Below are 25,357 nucleotides of genomic sequence, written 5' to 3'. Positions count from 1 at the left end.
ATATTGTTACATATTGTACAAAACTGAAACACGTTGAATAGCCATCTGCTAACTGCTTTAAACATACATGTTCCAAACCAAGAGAGAGATCAAGCTTACATACATAACCATAGCAGATATGGATGCAGATGAGCAATGCTAACTTCCTTCTTCCATTAAGTCACTAACAGCCACCTACTTTGAGTGGTACTTCTTGGTAGACATGCAAAGGACTGTGCTGTAAAAGTTAACCTGTATGCTGCTGCTTTGGCTATATCCACATATGGAATCTGACTTCCCTTTTTTTTTGTTTCGTTTTGGGTACTTCAAAGCAAGTAAAACATACATCTAAGTTACAGGGCTAACTGATACGCTTCAATAATTTTCACCAGTATATCAATTATTTAGGTTTTCCCCATTTTCCTGGTAAATAATACTTGTTTCTTTAATTATTTTTTAAAAAAAACCTACAAAACTAATTGCACCCAGGAAATTACTGTTTTGCTTGGTTTTGAATGAAGCAAGTGGGTGGTACTCAGTGTAGATCCATTGAAAATAATGAACATGACTAAGTCAGTTCCATTAATTTCATTCTGTCTACACTGAGTAGAACTTAGCTGAATACCATCCAGTGTTTTAAATTTTCGGTTTTGGCTTGGTCAAGAACTTTCTACCTCTGTTTCCAGCTACAAAATGGAAACAGCAGCAACTCATTTCAAAGAATAACTGAGTGGATGAATAAAAGAAATTCTTAGCTACCTGAATCTATAAAGAAAAGAAAAGAAAGTCAAAAGGAAAGCTTGGCTAACCAGGATCACAGAGAAATGTCCTGTTGCCAATTGGCCTTCCATTGGTGATCCTACAAGATCTCACTATACAAAGCATGGTCTCCCTCAGTGCATGTTTTAAAACTGGGGTTTTTTATTTAAAAAAACCTTTTTTTGCTTTCATTGTACAGAGAGTTACCTTATGAAATGTGTGATCTCAATGAGAAATTATAATTATCAATAATGTAAAACCAGGAGCTTTTCTTTCTGTTCCCAAAGTGTATGAAATAGCCAAGAGTTTAATTGTTGAATATCCAGGATAAGATACGATTTGCAGAGCCTAATGCTTCTCAGATTATCTATTAAAGCAGCAGCAATTGCTGCTCAGAAGGCAATGGATGAGGATGTTGTGCAGAAGTGTCCAACTGTGCAGAGTATAATCATACTGGACTTTCTCTGCCACCTGAACCCCACTTACTGAGTTTCTACAACATAGTGACTTCAAGACATGGTTACAGGGGCATTTAAGAACAAGGTAGCATATTGAAAAATGTATAGTATAAGCACATTCAGTTCCTAAGATGTGAAACTGGTCAATAAAGTCATATGGCTGTTAAGTGCCTTATGAGGTGTAAGCTTTTGTGCCTAAGTGCACATCATTTAAACATTCAAAGATTGGATGGGGTTAAAGGTAAGTGACCCAAAATTCATCATGTTTACAATTTTCATAGAACTTGGCAACTAATCTAAGAGAAAACCAATGCAAAAAGCCTTTGTTTAACTGTGATGTTATTTACCTGCAAACAGATTTTGGATTGAATTGTATTTTTAAAGTGGTGTTCACTGCAATAATTTTAAACCAAAGTCCAGCATTCACCTTTTGATTTCTCCACAGTAACACAAACAGGACATATATTTAGTTTGCAGCGAGGGATAATGCCATTTTTCTCATGTTTTGCTCACCAAGATCATTCCAGTATTCTCAACCACATTATCCCCATTGTTCTTAATAAAAATATTTATGTACAACTAGTTGGTTAAAAAAAAATCAAAGCAGTTTAAAACAAGAATATTTATAGACAATAAAAATCATGTGAAAACTTTAAATCAGAAAACATCAACCAACTCACTGTGGTTAAATGGGTTAGTGCATCTTGCTGTCAACTAGAAGGTTGGTGGTTCGAGCCCACCCAGGGATGGCTGTAGACAGGATACCTGCATTGCAGGAGCTGGACTACACAACCCTTCCAATGCTAAAATTCTATGATTCTATGAGCTATTTTCGAAAGACGCTTTCTTAATTGCAGCTGAATCTCTAAAACATTAGCTGAGCATTCCACAGGACTGGGCCAATGACACTAAAAGCTCAGCTTCTTGTTGCTGTCAGATGAGCCTCACCAGCTTGAGGGATGACTAGTAAAGCTCCTGCAGGTGACCTCAGTGATCAAGCCAGGATATAAAGGTATAAGCAGTCCCTAAGGTATCTCAGACCTAAGTTGTTCAGGGCATTGTAAATACAAGGACCTTGAACCTGGCTTGGTAGTAAAGGTAAAGGTAAAGGTACCCCTGCCCGTATGGGCCAGTCTTGACAGACTCTAGGGTTGTGTGCCCATCTCACTTAAGAGGCCGGGGGCCAGCGCTGTCCGGAGACACTTCCGGGTCACGTGGCCAGCGTGACATTGCTGCTCTGGCGAGCCAGAGCCGCACACGGAAACGCCGTTTACCTTCCCGCTAGTAAGCGGTCCCTATTTATCTACTTGCACCCGGGAGTGCTTTCGAACTGCTAGGTTGGCAGGCGCTGGGACCGAACAACGGGAGCGCACCCCGCCGCGGGGATTCGAACTGCCGACCTTTCGATCGGCAAGCCCTAGGTGCTGAGGCTTTTACCCACAGCGCCACCCACGTCCCCGGCTTGGTAGTAGATGGGCAGATTTAATGGATTAGTGGCATCATGTGATTTTTAAGAATAATGACCATGGAACGGGTAGGACAAAATGCTAAAACACAGTTTAGCATTGTGAGAACAAGCCTAGTCCTCCTCCCATCTCCTCCTCTAGTGGACTCATAAGGATATAAGAAACTTCTGCATCTATTTTTTTATTATTATTAACCACTGTTTAGCACTGTATTTGAAACCTAACCTGTGGCTGATCATGGTATGAAGTTGGCTTGTTTCAACTAACCAATGTTTGTCTGGATTTGGAGAAGACACTAAACTGCACTTAATTAAAAACGGAAGTAAAGCTTCCAGTATTCTCCTAGCAGTTGTGCTTGAGAAGGAGAGGGAACAGGATGTGTGAGCCCGAGGCTCTTTCAAGTAACACCAAATCATAATTTAGCATTGTGTCAACATGAGGCCAGTTCCATCCAGTTGCAATTGGATAATACTACAAGATTTGAGAGAGCGGGAAGCTAAAAGTGAAGCAGAGCAGGGTTCATTGTGCTGCCTCAGCTGTGTATTAGTGTATTAGCTACTAAAGCACAAAGTACTGTTCACTCCATAGGAGCTGAAGTTGCTACATAGTTATGACACACAAAACTAGCTGTCCCTCTGCATTTAAATCCTTTTTGGTCATCTGCAAAAAGAAATTATTCAAATGCATCACATTATTTGCATGCACCCAATTTGCCAGCTATTTAAGCAATTGCCTCTGGCTATTCTAGGATAAAGCATTCAGTCATTAGGAATGAAAAGATAGAAGATCATGATGCATGTTTGGAACATTCTCACACCCAGCAATATATCTTCTTAATCTGCTAAAGAGATTCAAAAGCATTTATGTTTCCATAATGGGTGCTGAAACACACTTTGCTTCAGAGTTAAAACAATTCTTTGCTTTTACTTACTCAGCCGTTACACAATACATTTGTCAATTGCTTTGAATATGAAAAAAGCTCTCCAAAAAGTACTCAATATTATTACTTCCATTAATTCTATAATACTGAGCTTGGTGCATTATGAAATTACCCTTGCTGGAGAAACTTGCAATAATGAATAAATTATAGTTTCTCAAGACTGACTAAATATTCCACAGTAGCATGATGATAGGTGAAGGACATTTATTTCAAACACTCTTAAGTGTCCTTTAATACTAATTTTGCTCTAGCTAAAGCAAGTTTTACCAGAAAGCTAAAACCTTTACCCAGTTAAGCTATTACTGGGCTTGTCAGATATTTTTTTTCATATTACCTTACACAATTTTTGCCACGAGACATTCCAGTAGTACATAACTTGCCTAGTATTGGGACCCATGCTATTTTACTTGTTTTGGCATGGGTCCCAATGCAAAGAGGTAACCATGGAGAGGAAACCACAGAGCACCACGATCATACCAAATTGTTCAGGGTGGTAAAAACAAAAAGGGATCCTGAAGAGCTCCAAAATGCTATCTCCAAATTGGGTGAATGGGCAGTAATGTTGGTGGCGGGGAGTGATACCTTAATTTCATATAAACAATAAAGGGATCTGAACCGGTGGTGACTGACTAGAAACAAGACTTTGGGGTCATAGTGGATAACTTGGCAAAAAAAAAATATCAACACAGTGTGCAGCAGCTGCAAAAAATGTGAATTCCATGTCAGGTATAATCAGGAAAAGGGTAGAAGGTAAAAACTGCCAATAACCTAATGTTGTTATCCTAAACTATAGTGCAACCACACTTGAAATATTGTGTAAAGTTCTGGTTACCTCAACTCAAAAAGAATATTGTAGAGCTTAAAAAGGTTCAGCAACCGGAAATGATCAAGGAGCTGAAGGAAAGGTTGCAACATTTGGGGCTTTTTAGTGTAGACAAAAATGAGTAAGGGGGAACACGGCAGAGGCGTATATAAGATTATGATGGGGTGGAGAAAGAGCAGTTTTTCTCCCTCGTTTATAATACTAACCTAGGGCCATCCTCTGAATTTGAATATCAGAATATTCAGGACAGACACAGACACATAAAAAATACTTCTTTATGCAATATGCTCCCACCAACTGTGGTGCCTTTAAAAGAGTATTGGGCAAATTCACAGAGCATATGTGGTTACTGTATGTTCTTCCTCTACTGTCAGAGGCAGTGTGCAGAGTGCCCATCCTAACGTCAGCACAGAGTGTGCCATGAGAACAGAGAAGGACCAAACAGTTCTAGGATGGGTCAGGACTCAGCTAGATTGGTAAAGAAAAAGACATTTATATGCGTTGTATGTGTGATATAACATTGTGCCACTAGATGGTGATGTGGAGCCCTGTTTTTCTCTACCCGTTTTCCCTGTTTAAATTTACAATGCTTTTAACTGAAACGCTTCTTTGATGTGTCTAGAAGATCATGGGTAGGCAAACTAAGGCCCAGGGGCCAGATCTGGCCCAATTGCCTTCTGGATCTGGCCCGCGGACAGTCCAGGAATCGCCTGGATCGGCGTGGGGATTCTGATCGTTCGGGCTGCGCCGTTTTCGCCCCCTCCCTCACACACACCGTGGCGGCACTCCTCCCTCCCTCCTGGCTTCTCCCCACCCTGCCTAGAGAAGGAAGGGGGCTGGGCTTTGTTGAACTGTGGTTGGCTGAGCACCATTTTAAGTAGCCCCTCTCCGGAGCCAGCCCCTTTGCGCCGCTTATCGTCCTGCCACCGCCAGCCCCTGTTGCTCACAAGGCACAGGTACGCAGCCACTGGGGCTTGTCCGGTGCTGTGGAGAAGGGAGGGGAGAGTCATGGGGGGGTTCCCTCCAAAATATAGTCCGGCCCCCCACAAGGTCTGAGGGACAGTGGTCCGGCCCCCGCCGGAAAAAGTTTGCTGACCCCTGGTCTAGATCCAGCCTCAGTTGCATTACTGACAGTACAGTGCAGTTTCAGTTACATACAGTTTGCTCCTTACAGCATACACAGGCTATGCTCTGGTCAAGGGCATTGGGCCAAGAGGAAACTTACTTCAAACACAACAGCATTTATACTGTATATTGTGATGAGTCATTCTCACATGCTTAACTAGCTGCAGGTGCAAGCCAAAAACATGCCCAAATTAAACAGAACCCTGAAATTAACCCTTTGTTGTCCTTTTCCCTCTGCATGCCTAAACCCTTGTACATTAAACAGCATGTCTGGAGCACCACTTTTTGGCAATGAGAAGTGAGGAGACTGCTGTTGTGCTCAGTTCCTTCTTGTAGTTTGTTTTATAGTTATTGTGACTTTTTATATTAGATCTGACTGTTGTTATTAATGTTTGAAGTTTTATTACATTTCTACATGTGTTGGAAGCTGCCCTGAGTGGCTGGGGCAACCCAGCCAGATGGGCGGGGTATAAATAGTAATAAAATTGTTGTTGTTGTTCACAGGTTAGTCACTGTGAGAACAGCATTTCTCCTGTGGTACAGAAACTAGATGTAGGCTCAATGACTTTTGAAAATTAGGCTCTGAATACATCAGACCTTTGGTGGGTGGTGTGAGGTATCAGCCTTTGTAGGATTTGTAACTGAATTAAAATATGTGATCAAACTCCCATATATTACATACACGCACACCCTCCCATGTCCAGTTGCCCGAGGGCAGTCAGTTAAGAGAATGTGCCACAGATGGACCATCATATGACCTAGTCTCGGACTCTTCTAGTGTTAAACTATCCTATCTCATCAATATTATCTGTCAGAACAAACCAATGAGAGCAGGGGGGGGTTATCAAAATAACATTGCAATGCCCCCATTTTCATGTGTTATAAGAAGCCAGAGGCAAAGAGCCAACATCTCAGTATGTTTAAGTACTTATTTAGGTTTTTATCTTTCATCCCAGCTACAGCAAACCAAATAACCTTAATTGCACTGCTGCTGCTTTCTGCACAAAAAGGCCCTGTTTGCATTTTCAGTCATCAATGAACCTCCCTGCGCCCAATTCAGTCTTACTACTATTGTTTCTCTCCAATGATTTTTTTGCCATTATACTATGCCATGCAGCTCTTTCCCAAGGCTAGGGACACACACACAAAGAAACAAGTAACACATGTGTGTTTGTATAGGCATAAGCCTACACTACTCTATGACAGATGTACTCAACTTTTTTCCAAACCTGTAACACTTTGGGGCAAAGTAGACATTTAAAAATATGATTGCAAATCCCCTGTGTTATTTCATTGATAAAAGGCAGACACTGAGGGGGGACATAATCGTGTAGACAAAGGCTTAGCCCTTTCCCTCTTATCCATTTTCCTGACTTATATTGTCCCCCAAATGTTTATTAAAATGGGAGGGGGGGAAAGAAAGACAAATACTCCCATAGCACAATGTCCTGGAATGATTCAATGACAAACAGATCAATTGATCTGATCACATATTTTCCCCGTGTCACACCTAGTTGGGCACCTGAGAACTCAAAAAAGAGCAAAATAAAGTAAGGGGGACAAACACAGGAGAAAAAGTAGGAGTAAGACTGATGTTGTATCACAGCAAAGTCTTGTACTTCAGGATCGAGATGAAAAAGAAGCTCGCGTCAGAAGACCTATTAAACATATTATTGATAATAGCAGGAAAACGCCAGTTGATTACACCTCTTTCCTTTTTTTTTTTTTACAACAATATTCTCTCACCCTCCCCCCACCTTCTTCCCTAGTAATTTGTTCCAGCAAAAAAGGCCTCCTCTTCCTCCAGTCCCCTAATAGCACATGCTTTCACCACAGCTGGATATATAAATTATAAAGAAGCATTTAGCAGTGATAAAGGCATCTGAACGCATGAGACCTCAGCATGACAACTCCAACAAGGACTTAGAATGAAAAACCGCATAGGAAAAAAAGCAGTAATATAACAAAACATACCCTCACAGAAGATACTCAAAGCACTTGGACCATGTCAATTTGTCAATAGGGGGAACTTTCTCAGTTTTCACATTGCTGTGTTCTGCCCCCTCCCAGACCTCCCCCCCCCCCCGGCCGAAATACAAGCACTAGAGATGGAGGTGCTTCCTCTTGTTCACACCAAATTAGCTTGGAAATATTTCCAAAACTGGGCTTGCAGTGTTCTAGCTCTGGTTCTCTGGAATCGGTTAATAGCCAAAATTCAGGGATCTGTATCATGCTGCCTGGGTGCCCAGCAAAGAAATTTTTGTGTAAGAATTTTTTCCCTGAGGTGTAACCCTGCTATTTATGGGGTATCACTTAAATATATCTGCAGAAATGGTTTTATTGTTTTGTTAGAATTTGCAATGATGGTTTTATTGTTTATATGGTTCTCTGAAATGATTCTATTGCCTTCAAAACATGTGTCTTACTCAGCTTTTATTTTGTACACTGCTTTGAAGGCTTTATGCTGTGCAGCAACCTGCAGATTTGTTAAATAAACAAATAAAACAAAACCATAAATAGTTTTCCCAGCTCCAATCCAATTATGCTCAGCACCCAACATAGTTCTGATTCCTATAAAAACCCTTACATATGATAAGAGGGAAGAGGGAAGATTTTCCTGGCCCTCCCTCCCCTCTTTGGTGTGCTGCACAGGACAAAAAGCTCCACAGGCGCTTGGGAGTTTTGCAGTTTTCAGCGGCGGTGCAAGCCGTTTGGGTGACTGGGGTGGCGTGCGTGTTCTGCGCCCAGGGGTGGGGCCAGCCACCCGTGGGCAGTGGCGTAGCCTGGGTTGTCAGCACCCGGGGCAAGGCAAGTAATTTGCGCCCCCACCCGCTGCACTGTCCCTCCCCCAGATAGTCCCTAGCTCTCTCTCCGCACCGCACCGCACGCCTGGCACCCTCCCCTCCACAGTGGGCGGCGACCCGGCGGCTCGGATCAGATTCGCACAACCAGCACTGCAGTGAGAGAGAGTGAGTGAGCCAGGTAGGGGCAGAGAGCTGCAAGTGCGAGCGCGCCCCCCCCCCCAGATGTTGCGCCTGGTGCAGACGCCCCCCCCTGCACCCCCCACGCTACGCCACTGCCCGTGGGGCAGGGCCAGCTGGGGCAGGATGTTCCACGGGGTCTCTGAAGAGTCTGCCTGCCTCCTCCCACACAGCCGCCCTACAGTTGAGGGGGAGGCAGTGGGTGGACCATTTGGACAGCGTGGAGCTTGCGCACACCAATAATAATAATAATAATAATTTATTATTTGCAGCCCACCCATCTGGTTGGGTTTCTCCAGCCACTCTGGGCGGCTTCCAACAAAGATTATAAAAATACATCAAAATGTCACACATTAAAAACTTCACTGAACAGGGCTGCCTTCAGATGTCTTCTGAATGTCAGGTAGTTGTTTATCTCTTTGACATTTGATGGGAGGGCATTCTACAGGATGGGTGCCACTACCGAGAAGGCCCTCTGCCTGGTTCCCTGTAGCTTTGCTTCTCGCAGTGAGGGAACTGCCAGAAGGCCCTCGGCACTGGACCTCAGTGTTCGGGCAGAACAATGGGGGTGGAGACGCTCCTTCAGGTATACTGGGCCTAAGCCTAAGCCACCATGTCTCTCCCAGGAGAGATGCGTGGCTCGGGTGCGCTGCAGGCCTCACGGTAAGTGCCACCCAGCATTTTGTCACCCCCCTCAGTGGTGACACCCGGGCAATCCCGCCCCTACCACACTCCCCCTTCCTCTGCCCCTGGCAGCTTTTGAATGGAAGGGAAGGGGTCTGCTGAATTGCACCAGGATTTCTTTTCCAGCTTGTACTTTAACCCAAGTTGGAGCAGAACTCAGAGGCTTCATAAGCCATGAAGCTCATTTTTGAGGGGGGATAATAAGCCCAGTAAGCTTCACTAGCATCTCTAATAAACACTATTAAGCTCATGGCTTTGTGAACACTATATATCTTAAGCATTTTTATCTGATTGCATAGCCCTTAAGCCTTAACTTGTAATGTTTAAAATAACATTTCTGTCTTGCGAGGCTTTTCTCTTCCGTGCTTTTACTACAAAGACTTTGTGCATAACAGAAACATTGCTTTATCTGCACACAAATGTACTTGTAATCCTTTGGAGTCTTTGTTAATGCTATTAAACACAAAGCAAGAAAGCCCCAAAGTACTGGAAGAATCACAGAATTGTAGCATTGGAAAGGGGCTGCAAGGGTCATCTAGTCCAACCCCCTGCAAGGCATGAATTTTCTGCTGACAATTTCACAAGCGTATGAGGAAAAGAAAAATAAGAGTAACTTGGTTAAGGAAATTAAAGGGAAGACTCATGATACCTGCAGCCCCAGAAATTTGGTGGCTGAAACCAGGGGATTTTAAAATTTTATAGAGACTTATTCAGAACTGGTGCTTTCTGGAGAACCTGCTGCTGATATTGAGGCTCAAGTGAACAAATGTGATTTCCTCCTCCCCTGCTGTGTCTGTGTGCATATATGAATTATGTATGTTCAAATACACTATTAATTTTAAGTGCTGGATAGCATTGGCTTAATCTTTACTGAGCAAGTACATGTCAAAAATAGAATGAAAATGTGGAGCAAAACATATTGCTTTATTTTTCCAATATCTTAGGTAGATACTTCGGCAAACTTATAATTGCTAAGGATTTTGCAGGTGCTTGCTTCACTAATACTGAGAATCTATGTGCTTGTGTATTGTGAGATAAATTGCAAGTACAGCCTATAGGGAGGATAAAGAAATGACCGCAAGCACTGACCCAAATCCAGATTTCATATAACAGTGCAGAATTCAGGGGACAGAAGGCAACAGTGACCATAGTTCAGAACTGGTAGGGCAAAAGATTCTGAATCAAATCTTGCAGGATGAGCCTTTTAAAATCCTGTGTGCTCCTGATCAGCTACCTAAATAGAAAAACAACCAGCAGGCCAGAGGGGAAACACAGACACGCCTCCCCCTTCACTGCTGAGGTCTGCATCAGTTTGGACAAAAATAATAATATGATGCACTCATTCAGTATCAAACACGCAGTTACCCATTGTCCTGCTCTGAGGAGAGATGTGGAGAGGCTCAGGCTGGGTTCAAGACAAGGCAGGGTTTAGCCTGGGTGCAGGCTTTTTTCTGATGTGGCTTCAGCAAGCAACAAACAGAGAGCAAGTCCTATCTATAGTAGCAACAGCTGCATTCCAACTGTTAGACCTGCCTGCACTGGGAGGTGCTTGTTCAATTAAAGGGGCCGAGCCTGCTGCATAATTCTCCTGCTGCAACAGAGCAGGGGAGCTTAGGGTCTCACTGCATATTCTGGTCTGGAGCCCTTTGTGTCCAAGGATGGCAGTATCACATTCTCAGGCTGGAGGGGCACCAGCCCCACAGGGCCATACAGTGAAAGGGTCCTCCTTAGTCCTTGACCTCCAAACCAGAACTGGAAACTATTGTTTAATGCAGATTTCTAATTCAGAGGGCAACAGCGAACCAACTTGGATGCCATGCCAAACTGTAATTAGTGCTAAACAGGAAATGGAGAAGGAACCAACACGAGTGCAGATGTGAGGACACAAGCTACTGCCTGTTCAAGAATTGTCCACATCTGAATTGAGAGCGTTTTCTGTGTTTTACAGTAAGTCGGTAAAGTATGAGACTCTGCATCTCTGGGTCATGGGTTTGAGCCCCACATTAGATAAAAGAGTCCTCCATTGCAGGGGTGAACTAGATGACCCTGGTGGTCCCTTCCAACTCTACCATTCTATGATGAACTCTATGAACTGTGAAAATAAGCAAGCATCATTTTCGGTACTACCCCTTCTCATCTTTGACTTATGCTATAAAGGGAGAGAACAAACTGAACATTATGTTTTGCATAAGATAGAAAACAATACAAAGAACATTATTATAATGCCACTGCCATCACAAATCATTTTAAAGATCTTTTTGAGTAATATTAATACTGCGTTCCTGGCAGGCTTAAAAACTAGAATATCTGAAAAGTGAGACAGTTGGTAAGACGAATGACAGAGAAGACTACCCTTCATGAAGAAATTATGAATATAGCTGCCTTGATAGAGAGAAATAATGGAGGAAAATATTATCTTTTTCAGAGCAAAAAATAATGTCTGAAATATAAGGCCTGCACAATAAGAAAATGCCCTTTTGCATTGCAAACACAACAAACCAAGGACAAAATGCATGGAAGTTAAAAGTGGTTCAACTTTCTATAAATCAGTTACTAGCCAAGAGACTTTACATTCTTCTTTCTTCTAAGAAAAACTCTGCAGGATGCCAAGGACTGCTGTGCACTGTATACTCAATGATGTTTGGTAAGATTTTATTTTAAAAGGCATTCAAGGATAAACATTTGTATTTGAAGACCTAAATCAATATTCCACTACAAAAACACTCTTATAGGGAAACTATTGTATAATTGCCCATTTTGGATCTTTTGTTCCTTTTCTGAAGCTTCTGGGACAAGCTTATGTTTGACACAAGATGGTGACCTGTAAGAACCTATTTTTAGGAAATCTAGATATCAGAATGTACCAGGAGACTGGAAAAAGCATAAGCAGTTCCAAGGTTTACAAAAACAGTTTCTAAGGAATAGGATGTAAATTAGGTGACTAGAATTTTTAACTTCCTTATTAGGACAAGTCAGTGGAGAATTTTATATCTAATGTAATTGCATTATTAGAAAAATGCCACAGGTATAGGCATCAGTTTTCAAAAGGGCACAGAGGTCAGTTAGACAAATCCACTCATCATATTAATGGGAAACCATTAAGCTAGATTGCAGCAATCAATATATTTAATAAATCTGGAGTGTGAGGAAACAGCTTCCACCATACTATAATACTCAAAACCTAACGTTGATGCAGCAAAAACCACTCGATGATAAGTAACAGGGAATTCTGACCCTATTGAACAACTCTTATAGTCAAATACCCGGTTCAGATATAAGATGAAACCATAAAGGTAAAGGTAAAGGACCCCTCACACTTAAGTCCAGTCGTGAACAACTCTGGGGTTACGGCGCTCATCTAGCTTTACTGGCCGAGGGAGCCGGCTTTTGTCTGCAAACAGTTTTTCCGGGTCATGTGGCCAGCATGACTGAGCCATTTCTGGCAAAATCAGAGCAGCGCACAGAAACGCTGTTTACCTTCCCTTCGCAGCGGTACCCCCATCGTTCTACCTGGACACTGAGGTCCAGCAGCGAGGGCCTTCTGGCGGTTCCCTCACTGCGAGAAGCCAAGTTACAGGGAACCAGGCAGAGGGCCTTCTCGGTAGTGGCGCCCTCCCTGTGGAATGCCCTCCCACCAGATGTCAAAGAGAACAACAACTACCAGACTTTTAGAAGACATCTGAAGGCAGCCCTGTTTAGGGAAGCTTTTAATGTTTGATATATCACAGTATTTTAATATTCTTTTGGAAGCCGCCCAGAGTGGCTGGGGAAACCCAGCCAGATGGGTGGGGTATACATAATAAATTATTATTATTATTATTATTATTATTATTATTATTATTATTATTATTATTATGCCTATTTATCTACTTGCACTTTGACGTGCTTTCGAACTGCTAGGTTGGCAGGAGCAGGGACCGAGCAACGGGAGCTCACCCCATCACAGGGATTTGAACCGCCAACCTTCCCATCGGCAAGCCCAAGAGGCTCAGTGGTTTAGACCACAGCGCCACCCACATCCCATAGTGCTAAACAAACAATTTGTTTCATGTGATCCCAATCCTGTCCTTCTGCAGTGTGGCCACAAGGAGACTAGAAGCATCCATTTTATCATTTAAAATAATCATTCTTTATGGTTACACCCCCCAAAAAAGGCAAACTGTGGTGGGTTTCACCTATGGATTATTGAAACTGTGGTTTCATGACCTTGGCTTCTTTCAACACACCATGGTTTAAATTAACCGGAGATCAGAGTTTGGACAAAACAACGATTCTGGCCATGTTGAAATCATATGCTTCTGATCTCCTCACATCCATGCTGGAAGAGGAGAGTGGAGCACTCTTGCCTGAGGCTCAAGTAGGCTCATTTACTGAGCACTAAACTATGGATTAGCAACTGCAAACTGGGCCATCATTCCCAACAGAGATAGTAGCATCCAACCAGAAAGCAAGAGGAAGTAGCTCCAAATAAAAGGTACTCCTTGCTGCGAGAGTTCAAAGCTACCAGAGCTGTTCTGAGGCTACACTGGCTGGGCTGCCTCAGCAGACCCTGAGAGACTTATGCTGCAGTCAGTACTGTTCAGTGTAGATAGCGCACATTACCAGTGCTGAAATTTAGACTGCAAAACCCTGTGTCTGGAAACATTCTAAAGAACAAAGCTCTCTAGGATAAATGAGATCAGGCATTTATCATTAGCAACAGTATAGAAAGCAAATAGGTCAGAAGGAAGCATGCACGTTGTCTGTGCAGACAAAGGAAGTCACAAGAGACATGTGGCTGTCTCCCAAAACAGCGGCCCCACACCTGTTAAAACTAAACTGATAAGGTGCACCTCATCTATTCATTGCCCCAAGCAGCCACCACATTGTTCTGAGTAAACTCATGTAAATAAGTAGGATTCTTCAATAAGTATCTGACATCATGCCATGTATTCACGTTTTCCCTGCTCAAAGAAGTGAAATCAGAAAACTTGGGAACAGGTGATACAATTTATTTGTTAACCGTAGGAGTTCTTAGGCAATTAGTACAGGGACTCAAGATGACTTTTCTTCCACAAACTCAGATTCAAAACTGTCTAGTATTCTCTTCACTGAGGTCTTCTGCTGTTTACAGTCAGCATGGATAATGTCCAACTGAGTTATACTGCAGCAAGTTCTGATATGTCAGACACATATTGAAGAATGCCTATTTATATTTCATGAGCTTACTCAGCATGTTGCCAATGGCTACTCATGACAATTTTAGTTAATATATGCTATTAAGTTATACTCGAGTTCTTATTCAATAGACGGTAATTTTAAAACAACAAGACTGTAAGAATATTTGCTAACACCAAATCTGAAGGAGATACCACCACATTCTCCTCTGTTCAGTCAGAAAGCATTCAATGGCAATATCTATCAAAATCAGACACTCTTAAACTCTTCCGCATACGACGTTAGTCCATGATTGAAGCTGCTGTAAAGAAACACTTTAATCAACTAAGAATCACATTAAATTGTCTTCTGGAATATTCACAAAGGTATTGTTTTTAGAGTAAGTGCCAAGGCTCAGTCTGAGCTTCTTAGCAGGCAGCTTTACTTTACTACTACACATCTTATTTATAGTGAAAATGCTAAAGTACCTGGCAGGTGCTTGACATGCAAAATTCTCAGGCACACAAGGCAAGCTACATTATTGCACTGTGCTGGCAAATAGCATCTCCACCATTTTGGGTAATGAGAAGTAATTTTTCAGTCACTCACTCTTTGCAGGCACTTGGAACCTTCTTTTCAACAACGACAAACAAGAAAAAAAGGGCTTTCTTTTTGGCTGCAGTTTGTGCTACATATGTTTTGCCCAAAGGTTCATTTTTGTAGCTATTTTAAAATTCCATTTGGTTACTTATGAGATATCTGAGCCTGGATTAAAAGCACTCTTTTTACATTCTGGCATTTTTCTTTTCAGTTCCTTTTTGGAGTCTGATAACACAGTGCATTTTTAATACTTCAGACCTGGCTGCCTATAGCAGTCTACACAATTTTTTTACTACAGCAGAGCAGAATTGCAGCTGTTCAGGACTAATTTAGACCTTTAATTTCTCTTCATGCTGTAAACCAGGGCTAGCCAACATTATACCCTCCAACAGATGCTGTTGATTACAACTCTCGGTCCCAGCCAATTGCCAGGGATGATAGGGTTTTCGTACACAACATCTGACGGACACCATATTACCTATACCTGATGTAAACATTAGTATAACTTTATAACACTTAAGTTTAAAATAAGGATATATTCCAGTCTTTACAGTAGCAGATGGTGAGAGGGGAATTAACCTGTCATTGTTCATAGAAGTCTATAGGTTAAAAGGAGGACAGTGGCTGATTTAGACACACGTGGGAATGGTTTCAATATGTTATTCCTCATAGGATGGTTTAAGTACTCAATTTCTCCTGTTTCTCTGTATCTACCTCATATGTAGATGAGAAGCTGAACTATTCTTCCCTGTGGCTGTGGGTGAGGAATTTATAGGAGGGTCATGATGCTAAATGAAGAGTGGGATTTGCAACTATGAAAGAAGAGATTAAAAAATCTGCATCCAACTGCAGTGGAAGTGGGATGGAGAGACAGCAGGGTTAAAGTAAGAGACCCAGAGAGCTTTTGGGAGCCCATTGGTCCCTTGGTAAAACAGCAGGTGTGGTCACTTGCCAGTTGAATGGGAATAGAAGAATGTGGTCCTCTCAGCAGAGGGACAGAGGCACTGGAGGTTATTTTTGAAGGAAGCTGTACTCTTTTCCTCCCTGGCTTTCACTTTGTTTCCAATCTTTCCTTTCCTTTCAACTCCAGCATGTTCACAGTGGTAATAGTTCCCCATGTCCATGAAATAATGACAACTACAGATCAAAATAAATAATTTTTATGGCAGAAGAAATAGAAATTGAGTGGGAGGTTATTGCTGTTTCTATTATCTCTTACATGTCACTGCATCCAAATAACTCTTTTCAACTGAAATACATTGTTTGGCCCAAATTTTAGGTCCCACAGAGGTGATGTATGCGCAATGTTCTATTACTTGATCTGCAAACTCTCACAAACAGCAGTTACAGATGCATTCATTCCACAGTCAAGCAGCCAAGTTTTGTAGAAAAATGCCATAACCCTTAGGGATTTGATGGTACTATTAATGTAAAGTAAATGCATTAATTAATTAATTAAAATGAAAAGGAGTGAGATCACCTTCTGCCCTTAGAATATGGAATGGACATTAATACGGCATAGCTGTTTTGCTGTACCATCTTCTCCACCCTGAAACAAGCCTCCAAACCTGATGCCAGAATTGCACAAAGAGCTCGATATATACAAGTCTCTACGCAGACATAGTAATAAAACTGTGTCATCAAGTATGAACAAGGGGACACACAGTACGGTTGTCAGGGGAACGATGACTTTGAACTTCTTGACTTGTGAGTATAAATCTCAACAGTACAGCTGCCTTAATATAGCTCTTTACATTTAACAAGCTCAGGTTTACAAATAAGAAGTCACTGCAACGGCAGACTGTTCTCCAAAAAACACTCCCGGCAAGTGAAGTTCATAAATGCAGGCTCACAGATGTGCAGTATAAGCAAAACCACTTTAATTGCAACAGTCCTTGGGGGTTGAAATGGTTGAAAAGGAGGAATGGTTGTGCAACCAAAGATGACTGCCACATTGCACACCACAAAAAGATGTACTGCAAGAGTACAAAGACAGGTATCTTAGCCATTTCTTGTTATTACATAAATTTTTCCTTTGCTGCTGCTATATTTACTATAGTGTGACAATTTATCATTTTTAGATTCAAGAATAAATAACTTTGCATGTATTGTGGCACCTTAAACACAAACTGGATGATTAAGGTTTCAAGAAGTATGATGCAAACTTACCCTCATCTGGCATACATATGGAAACAGGGGTATAAGATATAGGGGATAAGCTACTTATAAACACTTCTAGAGAACACACTACAGGCCCCTCAACCAGGTATCTTCTTGCTACTATCCAAAATGCACATGGTAGGCAAACTTGGGTGCCTCATTATTTCCTGCAACTGATATAACAGCACTGCAGTTATTTGCTGAACATCACTCACTTAGTAAGGAAACTATAGTCTATTAACTAGTCCATTGAATACCATTCTGATGTAATGGCTCTCTGTGATATTTATATATAAAGATAAAATTCAGGCAACCAGAACTGTTCTCCCTGATGATACCATGGTATATACCTGGAAGTTGAAGCAGGCTGGACGTAATTGAATAGGATGGTTGGGCACCATGTCCAAGTCATGTACAGCAGTATCCTGCCAAGGAACTGTGGCTGAAAAAGGTGGGAAAACTCAAGGATGCCCTATGGATATCCCTGTGACAGTAAGGCTCCTTTAAGACCTGGGCTTGAGGAAACGAGGGGTTAAGGGGAGTGGCCAGCCGCAGGGAATGGAATGGCAGAAGCTGGGAGGCTAATTATGATTCAGGTCTATTGTTGTCAGCTTACAACAGTTTTTAGCTTTGTTCCCCAATACTTTACAAGGAACAATACCATCCCCAACTAAGCAGAAATGCACACATGAAAGGGAATAGATCGTGCTCATTATCTGTAAAATGCATATAAGTGAACGAAGCGCTATTTTGAGCAGGCAGTACTATCATTAGGTTGTCTGAGCTACAAAGTAATGAATACAGTTTGATAGTGAAGAAGTCTGACATGGATTCTTTGACTGATGTAATGATTACAGTATTAAAAACAGGAAGATTGATAGAAAACAAAATCTATGTGCTTCTTACTTACAAATAATTGAATAAATATCAATGCTTTTCAATGAATGTGCTCTGGAGGACATTGCTATGGTTGGGTGCTACCAGCGATAATTCCAGTTACAGTGTGGGTTGTACCTTAGAATTTATAGGAGACCATTTGAGTGCCAACTAACCAAATTAGGCACTGGTAACTGGGAAATATAATGATTTGCACATTCTAGTTTTGCACATCGTTTATATTAATGTCCATTTTTTCATAAGATGAAAAGTTGTGCATTTTGTCTCCTGTTTGTCAAGGATGCATGGGGTGTATATACTCCAGAAATGGCACGTGGGGAAGTATTAAAGATACACAGGACTGCGACTTCAATGTGATTTGCTTTTACTTAGAAATAATAATGCATGGGGGTCCAAGTCAAGGCTCTCCCAAGGTCATTTCTAGTTTGACCCCAATGATGCCTTTTCATCTGGAAAGCGTCATTTGTGAAAGCCTCATGATAAATAATGTGCCCTTTGCTAGTGCCTCAACCCTTATCTGATTTTGCTACAGGGTAAATATATATGGGGTAGCCAATCACAGAACTCCCAGTTTGGACAAATCCAGTTTGGTCCCAAGTATTGCACGCAACCTGATTTGAAGCCTACAACAAAACTAAAAGACATCTGAAGGCAGCCCTATATAGGGAAGTTTTTTGTGTGTGATGTTTTACTGTGGTTTGATAATTTGCTGGTGCAGAATACCCTCAAAACCTTGTACACATGCACACATATACATGCACCCACACTTACTTCCTGGGTGACTTACTTTTGTCACCGTTCCCTGATTCCCCTCCTACCATTGGGTCTTGCCCAACAGTCTGACAGGAGTTTTAGAGAAACTAAACAGACTTAATTTTCAGTCCAAAAGGTCAATTCACCTAATGAGAATGCAAGTTGGGCTGAACTGTGCATCTGACTTCTTCATCACAACCATATACTAACTAAAAATGTGTTTCTTTTCCACCACAGCCATATACATTCATACATTACTTTTTTCATTATAGTACTCTGAAATGTTTAGGATGCAGTTATGACCTTGGATGACAATGGAGTTCAGACACCACCTCCACAGCTCTAGCTTTGTGAAAATTCGTACAATCAAGAAATTGATTGAAGAAACCACCTTTTTACAACATCATCATCTTGGTCCTGGTGGTTGAAAATTGACGGCACAAAGATGTTGAATAGCTGGTGAGGCGCGCAAGTCACCTTTCAGCTTAGTGCACTAATCTGGAGGTGAAGTGCGAAAACATAAGTTGTCAACATGAAATAACAAACACCATCAGGAAAGAACGATAGAAGCATACCTGTTTTCATTTGGGATGTTCTCTTAAAGAGATTAAATACAGTGTGTGAAAGTTCTTTTGGAACATTTTTTTTTTGGGGGGGGGGAATCCCATATTAAAAATTCAACTCTTTTTCCTGTAGGAAAAACTGACATTATTTCATGTAATAAAAATTCCAACTAGCTGCAAGTTACCATTCCAGTGTGTGTGTGTGTGTGTGGCTTTCATCCCAAAGCAGGGAGCAGCATATGAAAACAGAATATAATACAGGTAAAATTCTAATAATCAACCTGTGGCAATCTTTCTTTCAGAGGCTTGTTATGTTTTGGACATTATGTCTCTCTTAGCACATGTCTCTCCCTACACCACAGTGTTAGTTCCATGTAATATAGAGATCAAGGGGACCTAGGAGAACCCTGAGTGCTGTGGATAATAAAAGCCCAAGAATTAAAAGGGAAACTGCCTAGGAAATTCTTGAGTTTCACATGTTCGGACCTCCTGATTCACATGACCTCCTGATTCACTGCAATCTCCTTCACTTCTCCTGCCTTGTAATAGGTGATATTTGTTTTACACTTTCTCTTCCTCTCCCCAGTTCTCAGAGCACACACTCTGCCTTGCAACGGTATGTATCTTCTTCCAACATCCTTCTTTATCCTAATTCAGCTCCATACATGCCCTTCTGGCATCTTATCACCTAAATTTAACATTAGGCTATCTCTGCCTTTACTAACCTTTAGCCCAAACCGAAGAGCTGCTTGTCCAGTTGGAATACTGCCCCTATGATCAATGTTTTATTGCAATCTTCGTATTTTACAATAATTCATATATTCTCTGTGCTTTATTTAAACATAATTATGCAGAGCAGAAAGAAACAATGCTAGAAAATTCGACGTTGGCATAGGTTTCTGCAATAACAGCTTATATAGCATTATAGTATTCTGATACTTCACGAGGAATCACAGATTAGTTAGGTCAAAATATTTAATTGCAATTCATTCTTATGATTGTAAGAGTGCAAGGCAGAGCAGCACCAGAAAAGTATTTGAGATCTGACAGTGAGGATGTTCATCTATTGATCTTCCCTTGCCCTACAGGAATAATAAGGCCACTTGAATGCAGCTGGGTGCAATTACAACAATTTAAATAGCAAATTTTGATACATTAATTGCAATTATTTGAATGGCTAGATTAATGTTGAAATCTGAGCATGCAGCCTCTCAATCTTTACTGCACATGACACGATTTAAAGTAGGGAATAATTAACAAACATGTTTAAATTGGTTAAACCAATTAAGCAGCTTTGAAGCCTTTAAAAAAATACTTTCAAGTTTGTTCTACATATCAGCTAACTAGAATGGGGGGAAAATGCAATATAATTCAAATTAAGAATCTGTTCAGCAATATCAATTTTATTAATATCATATTGCTGGGTTTGTATGACACCCTATGTGTTTACAGTATATCCCAACGAGCTAACCCCTAAGCCCAAGAAATATGTTGGAATATGAATAAATAGTATTTTATTATGGAGAAACACTGGGTGATATCCAACAAAGTCACACTCAAGAGGTGTCACACTCTACTCAATGAGTCTGCTTCAAGTACAGCTAACATTAGTATGGTTATCACCCAGTTCTATTATTTGTACAGTAACAATATTTTTTTTCTAAAAATGAGAAATAGTATTGTTACAACTTAAAGACTAAGACATTTAGTGCAGTCCATTAAATAACAGCTCTCTGGTGTTTCCCTGCCCTCAGTCCTCTTGCTAGGGGAGGCGTCAGTCATTGTCCTCTCATGAATACGTTAATCTCTGCTTAAATGCCAGCCCATATGAATTGCTATGTAACATTGACCTCTAAAGTGTTTATTTAAAAAAAAAAATTGATTTGCTCCACTTCCAGCTTGTAAAGAGGTCAGATTTACTCTAACTGCACTTTCGAGAGTGGATTCATACATTTCTTTCTTCACTTAGGTCTGGTTCATACACAAAGTGGGGTTGCTGTGTGCAGGCTCCCACTCCAAAGTGGTAACCTCTGGAGCTAAGTGGGTCAGGCAGATGATTCAGCCTCACATCAGCCTCACTGACAAATCAAAGAGAAAGATAACACTGTTTTAAATAACCACATCTCTTCTGAGCGCCGTGCAGTTACGACTGCAGGTAGGTTTCTAACTAGGTCTTATTCTTAAGCAAGCAATCTGCTCACAGTATTTAGCAACAATAATTCTACGTGCATAAGGTGGTGAAATGTCCTTCTTTACAGAAGGCAATCTTCTATTTGAAGGAGTCCTCTGTTTAAACCAACTGTCCAGTCTAATTATGGCTCAATAGAAACATAAGAAGGAAGTACAAGGGCCTTCAAGTATCCTTCCAACAGTCAGCACCTAGAAAGCAGACTGAGGAGGCACACAAGTCATAGTCTCCCCCACTATGATGCAAATACCCTATTTCAATTTAAAATTACAGTCATTATTGCTAAATTTGTACAAATTAACAAATAAATTAGCATATGCAAATATATGACCTCTTTTATCCCTTTTTTGTTGATGCATTTCCTTATTTTTGAAAATGTGTAAGGGCTAACCCTACCAGCACTCTAGAGCTTCACTGATCACAGATAATAGAAGTTACAATGGTTGAACATAAGAGCTAAGACCTTGAACTTGAGAATAAACTACTTCCACACACAAAAGGGGAATTATTATTATTATTATTATTATTATTATCTTCATTGTACATGCTGTTTTACAAAGCAGTCTAGGCAAAATTGGAAGGCTCATTCTTCAAGAAACTTGCTGTTTGAAATTTGACAATGGTAGAAATAAGAATGGGAAGCAAGAGGAGGAAAGGAGATGCAAGGGTAAAAATTGATATTCCAGCCTTGCATAAGATAGAAGTGGGATTTCAAAAAGTATTCCAATGCATACATTTCTTTTTTTGTACAAAAAGCAATAGCTTTGATGGCACATCATTAAATATTATATATGCCTGCTTAGTATTTAAACACTGCAATGTATATGTTTATATTTCTATAAAGGATTTTGGAATGCTAATGCTCTTGTAATGCAAACATTTCATCCATTTGGAGCCATTTTATTTCTCTCTGCATCCAATTACATTCCCTGTAAGTACTCTCTACAAGAGACAAATTTTTATGTAAATTTATTTGCAGTTCAGGATTGTGCTAAATAATTGCTAACAGAAATGTATTATTTAGCTGCAGGCTATCTTACTGCATTAGAATTAAACAGTAACTGTTGCTCTTTCAGCAATGGCAAGAAACACCAGGCTGATGTCAACATCACTTGGATTGCCATTATCATGGTTTCAAAGTAAATTTATATCTCTACCTTTCTGGTTCATGGAAGGAAAATTGGTTATTTCTAGAAGTCCCCAGCTATTTTCAGCCTAATGGCATGGGGGGGGGGATTCTCAGCTTATATTTTTCCTGGTATTTTTATTAAGCACATTTTTATTAACCATGATTATACTATTATTTTACTTAGGATTTCACTGTTACAGTAATAAACATGTTGTATTGATCCATTAGAATTTTTGAGGGGCTAAAATTATTTCCTGATTGATGGGGCAGACTTCAAACGGTGGTGTTGGTGAATCAGCACATGCAGTCTGGCCACCTATAGAAACCACCTATACATGTTGTTTGGATTACTGTAGTGCATAGTAATGTTATTTGGACTACATGGGGCTACATTTCAAGGACATGCCCTCCAACATTTCTCCGATGGGAATGGGAACGTCATATTCCATTAGTAGTAGTAGTAGTAGTAGTCGTATAAATAGTAAACCCAGCCACCCTGGGCAGCTCCCAACACACATAAAAACATTAAAAACATTAAACATAGAAAACATTCCCCATACAGGGCTGCCTTCAGATCAGGCATCCCGAAACTCAGCCCTCCTGATGTTTTTAAGACTACAATTCCCATCATCCCTGACCACTGGTCCTGTTAGCTAGGGATGATGGGAGTTGTAGTCCCAAAACATCTGGAGGGGCGAGTTTGGGGATGCCTGCTTCAGATGGCTATGGGTCAGATAACTCCATACCTTCCAACATTTCTCCAATGGAAATAGGGACGTTGTAAGGAAAAGCGGGACATTTTGGGATCAAATCAGAAACTGAGACAGCATCTCTAAATCTGGAACTGTCCCTGGAAATTAGAGACACTTGAAGGGTATTCGGAAACTTCAGATTACCCTTTAAGAATTCTGCAGCGAGAACACTGACCAGGGCCAGTCTTACAGCTTTACTGGCTGGGTCCACATCTGGACACACTTCGAAGTACTGATTATGACCTACAAAGTCCTACATGACTTGGGACAGGGTTACTTTTTTATTTTAAGCTTCAACAAGACGTTTGTATTTTGTCACATTTCCAGTGTTGTTTACCATTTTTATCTCCCCGCTTTTAAACTTGTATGGTGCTCCTAATATGCAGTACTGTTTTAAAGATATACTGGGCTTTATTGCTGTATATATTGAGTTGGTGTGTTTTAGTGATTCTGTAAGCCACTTAGGATTTATTTATAAAGAGAAGTGAGGTAGACATTTCTTTATAAATAAATGCCTAGGTTGCAGAGCTCTGATCACCCAGAACTGATGCACCCCTTATTTGTGTCAACCAAAAAGCAACGTCTCAAAATCCTAGAAATATGACTCATGCGCTTTTTGCGAGTAACTACAGCGCTGTAAGAGTTAGAGAATCCCTTTATTTTAAGTGGATAATAATATTACAGCCTCAGAGAAATACTTTGTGGCACAGTCCTTAATTTTTTTTATACCCGCATTATTTTCACAAAGTATTTCCTCCCTCAGAAGAAAGTTGAACCACACACAATGGCCCTGAACTCCACAGCCAGGAACTAGCCAAACTTTCTGCACTGAAATGGCCTGTTTAATTCATTTTGATGAGTACTTTATCCCCAATCAAACAGGAAAATGATCCAAAAATTAAAGATCTGATTAATGCTTTCTGTGACGTTAAAACAACTCCTAAATATTAATCAAATCTTAAGGACAAGCATTTAGTTATTCTCAAAACTCATAACGAAGCACCTGCAGTTTGTAAGAGGGAAAATAATAATTATTAAAGCCTATGAGTTACAGAGGGTGCTTTGATTAGTCTGAGACTTTTTTCCCCTTCTGCCTTCTGTAATCAAGTTAATTATTGCATGCAATAACTCCTGTAAGGATTACACTGTATTTAACAAAGCAAGCCTTGTGCGTGGGTGCTTATTAATTATGACAGCTCCCTGCAAAGCCCTATTACTAGTTAATGCTTTATTCTATAAAGAGATGTCTCCTACTTCAGAATCTAGTTCTGTCTCAATTTGCTTCTGAAGATATTGGCATTACACCAACCAGTTGTCCAAGTCAGTTTTAGCTTGATTTGAGGGGTGGGGCAGCGGTGAGTCGAGTCTGGAAAACTCGAATTCACATTGAAAAGAAAACAAGGGGTGGTTCTTGTTTTCGCTCACCAACCAGTTAACACTGTCCTGTTCAAAGAACCAGTAAATCACTTCAAAATGTTTCATGAACTTGACCTATCCATTACAAAATCAACAATATATTTTAATCAATAGGATCCAATTCACAGCATCTAATTTCTTTGATTAGGCATGTGTAGTGAGGCCTTACTCCAAGCAAGGCATAGGCAAACTCGGCCCTCCAGGTGTTTTGGGACTATGATTCCCATCATCCCTGACCACTGGTCCTGTTAGCTAGGGATGATGGGAGTTGTAGTCCCAAAACATCGGGAGGGCCGAGTTTGCCTATGCCTGCTCCAAGCCAACCTGACATTCAGCAACAGCAGCCACAGACCTGAGGGCTGACTGAAGGACAACCGTAATTCCCAAGGATGAAGGAGGGGCTGGCCCATGGCATAGTCACTAGCTGCTCTTTACCCGGCCTGCCCACCACCTACACCATACCATCCCCTACCCTGCACCGCTGCGATTGGGGCCACTAATCCTGTGAGCAGTCTGGTTGTTGCATTTTCCACTAGGTGAAACATCTA

General features: G+C 40.9%; 1 protein-coding gene across 9 annotated transcripts in view; it reads right to left on the bottom strand.

The window, feature by feature from the left end:
* ZNF385D (zinc finger protein 385D) overlaps positions 1-25,357 on the bottom strand; it is a 547,534-nt gene that overhangs the window by 314,823 nt on the left and 207,354 nt on the right. The gene's annotated exons all lie outside the window — the stretch shown is intronic.

This window comes from Podarcis tiliguerta (assembly GCF_965153285.1).
Source record: "Podarcis tiliguerta genome assembly, chromosome: 12".
In the NCBI taxonomy this organism is placed as follows: Eukaryota; Metazoa; Chordata; class Lepidosauria; order Squamata; family Lacertidae; genus Podarcis; species Podarcis tiliguerta.
Note: the sequence above shows the minus strand (reverse complement) of the source record. Positions and strands in the feature narration are given on the sequence as shown.